Here is an 11,679-nt window from a genome sequence, read left to right as displayed (position 1 = left end):
GACGGTTTTAGTCATTTCATCAATCACATGATTTCTACACATCTATTCAAATAACTTAGTGTCCAGGAATCAGCTGTAACTGCAACGACTTTTCCCTGTAACCAACATTGCTAATGATTAATCAAGCTTCCATGCCCTGCTTCTATCAGGAGTTCACCTTTCCCCTTTGCATGGTGGCAAAGCTAACATAAAAAATGGTCTCTAAAATTATTTTGCTCTATATAAAACTATAAAAAGAGAAGAATGAAACATTAAAAGGTATTCATGTTCCATAAGTTCTATTTTATTGTAGAATAACATCAATGGAATGATTTAATGGACTTGCACTTCAGCAAAGCATTTGATGAATCTTGACAGAAGTTTACCTACCACTCCCAGCACTAAAAAAATAAAAATAAAAAACTAGTGGAACAATCCCAATGAAGTTATTTTGAGTTATTTCAAAGGACAACCCTGGGTGTATTCAGTAGTCACTTCACTTAAAATAGATCAGATGTTCTACATTTTTATTGGCCAATTAGAACCATAATCTGCTAATATTGAATGTTATGGCTACCTGAGCCACTGGTGAAATGTAGGGATATCTGGACATTTATGCTACCTAAGTGGAAGGAAATGGTAAAAATATTCATTCTAACTCACATTTCACAACCTGCCCTTCACCAATGTAAATCTGATACAATATATAGTAATCTTAGAAATTTCCAGTTAAAACACAATCATCTGAAGGCTTGACCAAAATTGATGCTAATTGTTGGCAGGAGGCCTCAACTTTTTGACATTTGAGCCTTTCCCTGGGCTGCTTGAATGTCTTCACGATATGGTGGCCGGCTTCATACAGAATGAGTGATCCAAGAATGGGCAAGGTAGAAGCCACGATTTCTTCCATGACTTAGCCTTTAGAAGTCATACTTCTTCATTTGCACAATATCCTATTTATTATGAAGGTCAGCCCTGTTAAGTGTGGGAGAGAACTACATAAGAGTATGAATGATAAAAGAAGGAATGAATTATTGTGGACCATCTTGGAAGCTGCCTATGAGATATAGTTTTTACCTCCTATGTGTTTAGGTATGAATTTATTTTATTTATTCTGCTTTGTATATATTGTGTTTCCTATAACTATACATTCAAGTCAACAATTCTTGAAAATTCTCACCCAATAACTCTTCAAATACTGTCTCTCCTGCATTTTCTAGTCTCACTTTCTGGAATTCTGATATTAGACCTACATTATACCTTTTTATTCCATTTCTCTTAACCTATCATATAATCCATTTTTCTGCCTCTGTGCTGCATTCTGTGATTTCTTCAAATCCATCTTCCAGTTCATTAGTTCTCTCTTTACCTGTGTCTAATTTGCTGTTTAACCAAGCCACAAAGAAGTTTTTATTCCAACAACATTTTTCACTTCTAGATATTCTAACTGGTTTTTTTCCTAGTCATATTTGGTAAAGCTTTTCTTTACATATTTTATGCATTGTTATTTAATATTCTACACCTGATCCTTCCAATATCTGAAGTCCTCAGAGGTCTAAATCTGTTGTATTTTCAGCAAACTCCTGAACAATAACTTGTCTCCTTGCATGGTTGGTGATCTTTGATTATGACCTTCATATGTACTTGATCTTAATCTGAGAGAATCCTGGGGGGCGGGGGCAACTCAAGAATCTTCCTTCATAGAGAATTTATATTTGCTTCTGCCAGGAACCATGGGGCTCTATCAATCTCATTTTAGCTCCCTTCTATGATACTTGGCTTAAAGCTAGAATCTCACATTCAGCTTTCTTACTTTGTCATCAGCCTAAAGCTTGGACTCTTAACCACTGTGCTGATATGGGCATTTACTTGCAGAGTTAACATTTCAAGTATGTTTATCATTTACTGTTCCTGTTTCAGTTCACAGTTTTTAGTTGGGGTGTTGTTTTTGTTGTTTTGTTTTGCTTTGCATTTGAAAGATGTCACATTTCCCTTAATTTCTGTAAGTCCAGCAACGCATTATTCAATGGCTTGCAGTGAAAGGTCCCTTTAACCTAACTTATCTAGTATTCTTTCAGAAGTGAAAGTTCTCAAGTCCTTTTCTTATCCATTCACCTTTTACCAGACAAACAATTCCAGAGAAACTACCATGGATTCATTTTAATATTGATCATAAACAATTCATCATTTAGAGTTCATTTGCATAGTAAGATGTAGATTATCACCAAAACCCAAAAATATTTCAGTATTTTAATCATATAGCACCTCATTAATGTGGATGTCATTAATGTAGACATTAACATGTAATGAGGACACAGCATGTCAGAAATACTGCCAAGTCTGAATAACAGAATTCCCTGAGGAATTTCAGTTTCTTTATTTCCAACTGCATAGTGAACCTAAAAAGAGTTGCTATGTAGAGGGCCTGCTCAAAATTGATTGCTTAAAAAATGGTTTACATGAGTTGATAATGCCTATAGCAATCTCTACCTAATCAACATGCTTAGGAATACTTTTTCTGCAAAGGTTAATTGATATGCCCTAATCCAAAATATTGGTTAAATTGTCATTAAATACAGCTGCCCTTGAACAACACATGTTTGAAACACATGGGTCCACTTAATACATAATTTTTTTCACTACTGTATAGTACTATAAATGTATTTTCTCTACCTTATAATTTTCTTAATAACATTTTCTCTAACTTACCTTATTGTAAGAATATAGTATATAATACATATAACATACAAAATATGTGTTAGTCAACTGCGTATGTTGTCAGTAAGACTTCCAGTCAACAGTAGACTATTAGAGTTAAGTTGGGGGGCGAGGGGCAGTCAAAAATTATACATGAATTTTCAACTGCACAGGGTTGGTGGGGGGAAGTCAGTGCCCCAACACCCATGCTGTTCAAGGGCCAACTGTAGTTTGATTTAGCCAAACTTGTTCAAATAATACTAAAACCTCAGCTTCTAATGTATCAAAATATACTCCAGCTGCAATAACTTTAGCTTTTTGTTTGCTTGCTTAAATACTTGTGTTTTAAAAGTTATTTTTTAGGGGTGCCTGGGTGGCGCAGTCGGTTAAGCGTCCGACTTCAGCCAGGTCACGATCTCGCGGTCCGTGAGTTCGAGCCCCGCGTCAGGCTCTGGGCTGATGGCTCGGAGCCTGGAGCCTGTTTCTGATTCTGTGTCTCCCTCTCTCTCTGCACCTCCCCCGTTCATGCTCTGTCTCTCTCTGTCCCATAAATAAATAAATAAATAAATAAATAAATAAATAAATAAATAAGATAAAAGTTATTTTTTAATTTTTTAAATGTTTATTTATTTTTGAGAGAGAGAACGCACACACAAGTCGGGAAGGGACAGAGAGAGGGGGAGACACAGAATCTGAAACAGGCTCCAGGCTCTGAGCTGTCAGCACAGAGCACGATGTGGGGCTTGAACCCACAAACCATGAGATCATGACCTGAGCCCAAGTCAGATGCTTAACTGACTGAGCCACCCAGGCACCCCAAGTTTTTTTTAAGTAATCTCTACACCCAACATGGGGCTCAAATCACAACCTGTAAGATCAAGGATCACATGCTCTGCCAACTGAGCCAGCCAGGTGCCCCTAAATACTTTAGTTTTTAAAGTTCAATCTTTTCAAATATTATACCTAAAACCCGTAACACTCACCCCATACCCAACTATCAAGTCTGTTTATTCTGCCTCCTGAATTTGCCTACAACTCTCCATACCTATTGCCAATGTCTCAGCATAAGGCACTATTTGTCAATTCTCTTCTGTGTAGCTGCAACAACATTCTATTTCCCCAATTCTAATGTTGCCTTTCTGTAGTCCACCATCCATACTATATCAAAGTGGCCTTTCTTCAGAACATATCTCAGTATTTGACATAATAGGTCAGTCCCTCTTTCACTTAACTTCCAGGATATCATATTCTCCAGTTTTTTCTCTTACTACATTGGCTGCTCTTCCTCAGGCTCCTTTGCTCATCTGTCCACCTCTTCCCAAATCTTAAATGTCAAAGTGCCATAGGGGTCTTCTCTCTTCTGTATGTGTGTATGTATGTGTATGTGTGTGTGTGTGTGTGTGTGTGTGTGTATTTATATTTTTTTCTAAGGATCTCATCGAGTTTTATTATAACTTCAATTACCATCTATGTGCTAATGAACACCAAACTTACAGCCTGAGCACTGATTCTCTCCCATGGGCCAAAATACCTACTTGTCATCGCCACTTGGATACCTAAGAGGAATCTCAAATTTAAACAGAATTTTTAAAAATACTCTGGGTTTTATACTACTCCCTTCCAAAAAACGTCTGCTTTTCCTTCAATCTTTCCCATCTCAGAAGTAGCTTCAGCACTCACTCAGTTCACAGGTCAAGGATCTAACAGTCATCCTCTCTTTCTCTTACGATCCACATTCAAATTCTTCAGCAAATCCTATTGACTGTATCTGCCAAATATATCCTAAATTCAACTATTCTCACCACTTCAACAGCTAATACTCTGGTCCAAGTCATCATTATTTTCTTCCTAGATGGTGGCAACAAGCCTCCTAACTGAACTTCCTGCTTCTAACCTCACCCCTTTATACTCTATCCTCTATGAGAAGCCAGAGTGATCTTTTCAAAACTTAAGTCACATTGCTCCCCTCAAAACTTTGCAATTGCTTTCATTCACATTTAAAAGATAATCCAACTTCTTATTATGGCTTACAGGGTCCTATTAAGCAAGGACTCGGGCTGTACCTATCTCTCTGACCTCATTCCATACCTGTCTTCTCATTCATAAACTTCTTGTAATTCCTCCAACATATGAAGCTCATTCCAACCCAGATACTTTTCACAATCTGTTTTCTCTTCCTGGAAGTCTTTCCACAGATCTTCATAGGACTCACTTTCTTACTTCATTCAGGTCTCTGCTCAAATGTCTACTCAGAGAAATCTTCTTGGATGATCTCCTCAGGGTGAACTTCCCTGATCACTCCACCTAAAATTACTTCCTCTCCTTCATTTTCTATCTCCTTACCTTACTTTGTTTCTTCTATAGCATTTATCAAGATGATTCTGAAATTATACTGTATATTTGTTTGTCCATCTGTTGCCTGCAACAGAATGCAAATTCCAGAAGGCAGGAACTTTGCCATGTTACCTCTGTATCCCCAGGCTTAGAATAGCATCTGACATGCTCTATGTAATTAATGAATATAATGTTATTCCTCTGCTAGGAAAAATCCCTCAATGGTTTCCCATTGGTTTTCAGATAAACTCCAATCTGTTTAACATAAATTATAAAACCCACTATGATACAGTCCTGTCTCAACTGGAACCACTCTCTCAATGCTGAACCTGGAATGCTCTTCCATATCCTCTCTCTCTCACATCCAGCTAACCTCTAATCATTGTTTAAGTCTCATCTTAAATGAGACTTATCACTTAAGAGATGCTGTCCCTGAATCACCCAACTAGGTGAACCATGCTTAATCCCTGCCGTGTGCTCTTATACTATCCTGTTTTTTCCCTATCAGGAAGTATTAGCTTTGTAATTACTCAACAGTTATATGCCCTGTCAAATAAAGTATTCCTTGAGAGCATGTCTGAATTGTATATCATTATATTTCTAATATCGAACAGAATATCTGGCACATACGGGATGCTCAAGTATTTATGGAATGCCAGAATGAATCATTAAAATGTACACTCACACAAAAAGGTGAAAGAGATGCTTAGACCACCTTTAGAATACTGAGTAAGCATGGTAATTAAGTACTTTTAGTAAAAATAAATAATGAGGCAGGACACTTGGGTGGCTCAGTCACTTGAGTGTTTTAACTCTTGATTTCGGCTCAGGTCTCAATCCCACGGTTGTGGGATCAAGCCCCACATCAGGCTCTGTGCTGAGCATAGAATCTGCTTAAGATTCTCTGTCTCTCCCTCTGCCTTCTCCCCCGCTCGTGTGCTCACTCTCTCATTCATAAATAAATAAAGGCAAAAAACTTGTAATGGAAAATGAATCATGTAATATGTGCAGAAGAGAATAAGCCACCTTTATTGAAGTTAATTAAAAATGACTTCATAGAAGACAGACATAGGAACAACTACTTTGTATTTGTATCTTCATTATAGACATCGTAAAAATATATGTGTTTGAGCAAAATAAGTTATTTTACATTTATGACATGTAAAGATGAGTTTGAGGGACACTGTCATGAAGATTTAATTTTGAAGACTTATCTCTGAAAGGGCAAGATAAAGTTGGTTTCAAGGATGGTGTAAAAACTAGAGACTCAAACCAATTGCCACTGCCAGGGTAAATATCATTGTTAGAGTGACACTGAAAAATGCAAGCAAACGAGAATAAGCATATAAATTCTCCTACTTCCTGACTTCCAGTCTCCTTCTAGCACTTTGCACTAGAAGAAGAGAGCAGCTGGCAAAAAAGAAAAAAAAAAAAAAAGTAGTTTGCAGAGTCCCATCCCCAAGATCACAGTGTATAAAAAGGTAGGTTTGGAGCTTGACAAACAATAGTTGACCAACCAGCACACCAAGCTTAGTGTCAAAGATTACCAAAAGCCCAAAAGAAGTCCTCTGACATTAAAGCCAATCACTCCATCAGAGGAAGGCTGTTAAGGGGTTTCAAGAAAAGAAACTAATATAACATTATATGTCAACTAGATTTCAATAATAAAAATAAAATGAATACATACTGGGGTACCGGGTAGCTCAGTTGGTTGCATGTCTGACTCTTGATTTCGGCTCAGGTCATGATCCCAGGGCATGGGATTGAGACCTGCATTGGGCTCTGCACTGAGCATGGAGCTTGCTTAAGATTCATTCTCTCTCTCTCTCTCTCTTCTCTCTCTCTCTCTCTCTCTCACTTCTCTCTCTCTCTCTCTCTTCTCTCTCTCTCTCTCTCTTTCTCTCTCTCTCCCCTCCTGCTTCCCCTCTCCCCCACTTGCTCGCTCTAAAAAAAAAAAAAGAACATCTATTAATGAACAAAAAGAGTCAATCAAAAAAATAATAGAAATCTATAGAAATATTTTAAAAGAATTCTTTTGCTCAAAGACCTTAAATGGGATATGTATATTTGTTATCCATTTCTTACCAATGACACTGTCAATAATGCTGTGACCATGCTAAAGGGCAGAGAAAACAATATAACATATATAGAAATCAAGTCTTGAAAACTTCTGGGATTCTTTGATATGAGGCAAGTAATTCCTGTCAAAGAAATTATGAGTTGAAATGATGTGCTTTGCAACTACTATAAACACCTTTGTAAATCAAGGTGTTTAACAATTCTTACCATCAAAACCAAAGATTAATGCAAAGAAGATATACAAATGACCAATAAGCACATGAAAAGATGCTCAACATCATGAGTCACTAGGGAAATCCAAATGAAAACCACAAGGAGGTACCAATTTACATTCACTAGGATAGCTATAATTTTAAAAAATGGAGATAACAAGTGAGGTTGTAGGGAAATTGGAGCCCTTATAAACTGCTAGTAGGAATGTAAAATAGTGGAACGGCTGTGGAAAACAGTTTGGCAGTTTCTCTAAAAGTTACATGTAGGATTACTACGTGACCCATGTGATGTTGTGATATAAGGAATACATATTTGGTCCTCATCCCCAGTGCCTGGCACAGAGGTCCTAGCACTCTTGGAATTTCCTGAGTGACAGGAGTGAGGAGAGTCTTTTGTTATTCATAATAAGCCCCTTTCATCTATATCTGAATTTGTGCTAATGAGGTAGCTCTTGGAGGATGGGAATCACTTGCCACAGGAACCAACCATGTGATTAGAAGGTTGGAACTTTCAGCTCCACCCCCAACTTCTGAGACTAGAAGGGCTGAAGACTTACTTCAATCACCAATGGCCAATGTCTTAATCAATCATGTCTACATAATTGAACCTCCATAAAAAACCTTAACTGAAGGGGTTCAGAGAGCTTCTGGGTTGGTAAACACATTGAGGTGCTGGGAGAGTGGCATGCTCAGAAAGGCCATGGAAGCTCCACGCCCCTTCCCACAGACTTTGCCCTATGCTTTTCCATTTGGCTGTTCCTGAGTTGTATCCTTTATAATAAATGAGTGCCAGTAAGTAAAGCACTTTCCTGAGTTCCTTGAGCTGTTCCAGCAAATTAACAAACCCAAGAGGGGTTTGTGAGAATCCCCAATTTATAGCCATTTGGTCAGAAGTTCAAGTGACAACCTATGACTTGGAATTAATATCTGAAGTGGGGGAGCAGTCTCATGGGACTGATCCCTTAACTGTGGAATCTATGTCAACTCCAGGTAGTTAGGGTCAGAACTGAATTAAACTGTAAGAGATCCAGTTGGTGTCCACAGAGAATAAGAAAATTGCTTGTGGTGAAGAATCCACACATTTGGTGTCAGGGGTAGTATAAAAGTGTTAAGTGTAAAAGGAAATGATAGTTTTCTTCTTTTACCCAGCAATTCCACGTCTAGATATATACTCTTAAAAAAGTGAAAACAGGGACACCTGACTGGCTCAGTCAGTGGAGCATGCGATCTTGATCTCGGGGTTGTCAGTTCAAGCCCCACGTTGGGCACAGAGCTTACTTTAAAAAAAAAAAAAGTGAAAACAGCACTCAAACAAATGCATGTACACACAAGTTCATAGCACCAATATTCACAATAAGCAAAAGGTGTAACTAGCCCAAAAGTCTGTCAATGGATAAACAAATTATAATATATATACACAATGAAATAGTATCCAGGAATAAAAAGGAATGTGGTACTGATAAATACTACAAAGTAGATGAATCTCAAACACATTATGCTAAGTGAAAGAAACCACACACAAAAGATCACATATTGTATGATTCTAGCTATGTGAAATTTACATAATAGGTAAATCCACCATCAGGATGCACATTGGTGGCTGGCAGGGGGTAAGGGGAGGGAGATATGGGGAACAACTGCTTACGAAGTATGGAGTTTCCTTTTGGGGTGATGAAAATGTTTTGGAAAAACTAAAGACAGGTGGTGGATGCACAATATTTCAAATGTACTAAATCCCACTGAATGGTTTACTTTAAAATGGTTACTTCTATTTAATGTCAATTTCACCTCCTTTAAGTGTAAAATTTTTGAAATAATTTTTTTAAACTCTAAGGTTGAAATCAGATGCAGTGTCTTTATTTTTATTCATTCATTCATTCACTCATTTATTCAGTAAGCTCCATGCCCAATGTGGGGCTTGAACTCACAACCCTGTGATCCAGAGTCACATGCCCTACCAACTGAGCCAGCCAGGCACCGCTCTAAAGCTGAAACCAAATTAATGTCAAAGAACTTACAAGATGCCATTTCAAGGAGTACTCCACAAAATAGATTTAATGGTCTATTCAGACTTAATTCTTTTATTTGCCAAATTTGGTTTTACTTTAATTTTTTAAGGAAGTAACCACTAAGTTTTTAGTTCTTACATTAAAATGATATTACCATAATGCTTTACACACAATTGTTTCATTTTTGTCTGAGATAGTCTCTCCATACGTTTTCCACCCAACACTCTAAATATCTGAACAACACTACACAATGCATAAAGTGGCTCACTCTAGCAGTGAATTTTCAAAGAGCTAGTCATACTTCAAGGAATATGAGAATACTTCAAAGAAAATAAGAGAACATATATAAACTTCAAAATATTTCAAATCATTCTGATCCCTCTCTCCCTGTGCTCATCTCACCTTGCCCCACCTCTGCTATCAATCTTGAGAACCACTCACTGGTCTACAAATTATATTTATTCCAATGCAAAACACTAAAGTGGAAACAAATGTGTTGACGTACTATTTTGGGGTGAAGGTACAGGAAGGGAAGTGATCAATAGCCTTCATTAGGCTCTCAAAAGAGAAATATGACCCATCTCCACCAAAGGTGAAAATCCCTGCTACATTCAGCGAGGATCATCCATATATAGTACAGTTCTCCAGGCTGACAATTTAACAATCCACAGCAGAGAACAACTATCACTCACTTCAGCTGGGAAGACAAGAGAAACAATATATCTGGGTAATACAGGCCTATGCTCTGTCTCTAGAAAAAGAAAATTAAGAACAATTTTAATTTACCAAAATATCCACAAAAAATTAAATTGCTCCAAATGTACCAAAAGGACATTTTAGGTTGAATTTAATAAGATATGGTATTTGGAGTGGCTAGTAACACTATCAAAAGGAATTCCTTGATTACACATTTTGATATATTCTTAAAACACATATATTCACATAATCCATCTTTCAAAGAACTGGATCTGATCCAAGAGTTTCCAAATGAAAAGCAGCTAAAATGGAATCTGCACATCCCAGCCAACTTCTGGAAATGCCATAAGAATATAAAAATAGCTCTTACTAACTGCTTACTAATTTCAAATTCGGTTTTGAGACTACATCTCACAAATCATGACTGAGAATGACTGATTCAGAGTTGGAAAAGTATATTTACTATTACAGATGGAAAAAGTTCAGTAGTGCTGAAATCATGTTAAAAGGAGATGACAAAATTTTTCCTGATATATAATGAAATGATTAATTAATATAATTGGGATGATATTTTTGGATTCTCCCTTATTGGCAAATTTCTCTCCCTATACCTGCCATTGTAGCTCCAGTCAAGGGGGTAGGACACATACTACACTTCAGAAAAGAAACAGCAATGAAATAAAGGACCTTTCAAATGTTAGGAGGAAAGAGAAAGCCCACCCCTTCTATGCCTAGTATGTAAACAAGGGAAAAATCGAATATAGCACAAGGCTTTTGCCTAGCTCCCCACATGAAGCCCTGAGAAAAGACCATCATGCAGGATGCTCCTGGGGCAATATGGTCTGGAAGGAGGAACAACAGAATCTTAGGAGAGGAAAGAAGCAAATAAATGAGCTTGAGGCAACACTCCTGACTCCTATGACCTACATATATAAAGAGGATCCAGAAGCTTCATAAGCTCTGGAAGTATCAATCCCAAAGGATCTAAGCAATCAAGTAAGTCCAAGACAAGATTAGAGAAGCAACCCACAATGGATACCAGTGAAGACCAATGACCAGTACAGAATTTCAAGATACTCTCTACCACCTTCACAAAATCACCTGAACCCACCCCCCATAGCACTTAAACAGCATCTTGATGTACAGCAGGGGCAAGCAGTGGGAATAATCTGAAAGACTGAGCATATACCTAAGAGAAGCTGAATTAGCTAATGAAAGTGACATTAATGAGCAAGTTCAAGCTGTGTAACGCTGTGTTCCCTTGCCTAACACTACCCAACTGGGTGAGAGGCTTGTAAGGAAGATTAGGATCATTACAAAAAATAAAGAAGCTATATTTTCTTTGAGTAAGATGCAAAATTTTCAAACTTGCTAACAATGTTTAGTAATTTTTATTTCATTTTCCTTTTTTCATTTCCTTTTCTTTTGTTTCCATTTTGTAAAATCAAAATTCAAAATTACTATCATAAACATCCTCAGGTAAGACACTACTCCATGAAACAAGACAAGGTAGTTAAAAAAAAAAAGCAAAGGAAAAGTTCTTAGAAATTAGACATAAGATAACAGAAACAAAAATCTCAGCATAAGAATTAAAAGATAAAACAGAAAATATCCTACAAAGCAGAACAAAAAGACAAAAATCACAGAAAAGATAGTAAAACTAGAGAGTCTAG

General features: G+C 37.2%; 1 non-coding gene across 1 annotated transcript; it reads right to left on the bottom strand.

The window, feature by feature from the left end:
* Positions 1 to 9,204: 9,204 nt before the first annotated feature.
* Positions 9,205 to 9,277, bottom strand: TRNAQ-CUG (transfer RNA glutamine (anticodon CUG)). The gene has a single exon. It is a non-coding gene; the product is annotated as a tRNA-Gln (tRNA).
* Between the last annotated feature and the right edge of the window lie 2,402 nt (positions 9,278 to 11,679).

The sequence above is a fragment of the Lynx rufus genome, unplaced genomic scaffold, assembly GCF_022079265.1.
Source record: "Lynx rufus isolate CCGP_SWC_20201006 ecotype Redwood Valley unplaced genomic scaffold, mLynRuf1.p SCAF_24, whole genome shotgun sequence".
Lineage (NCBI taxonomy): Eukaryota > Metazoa > Chordata > Mammalia > Carnivora > Felidae > Lynx > Lynx rufus.
This window is presented reverse-complemented; position numbering and strand designations above follow the sequence as displayed.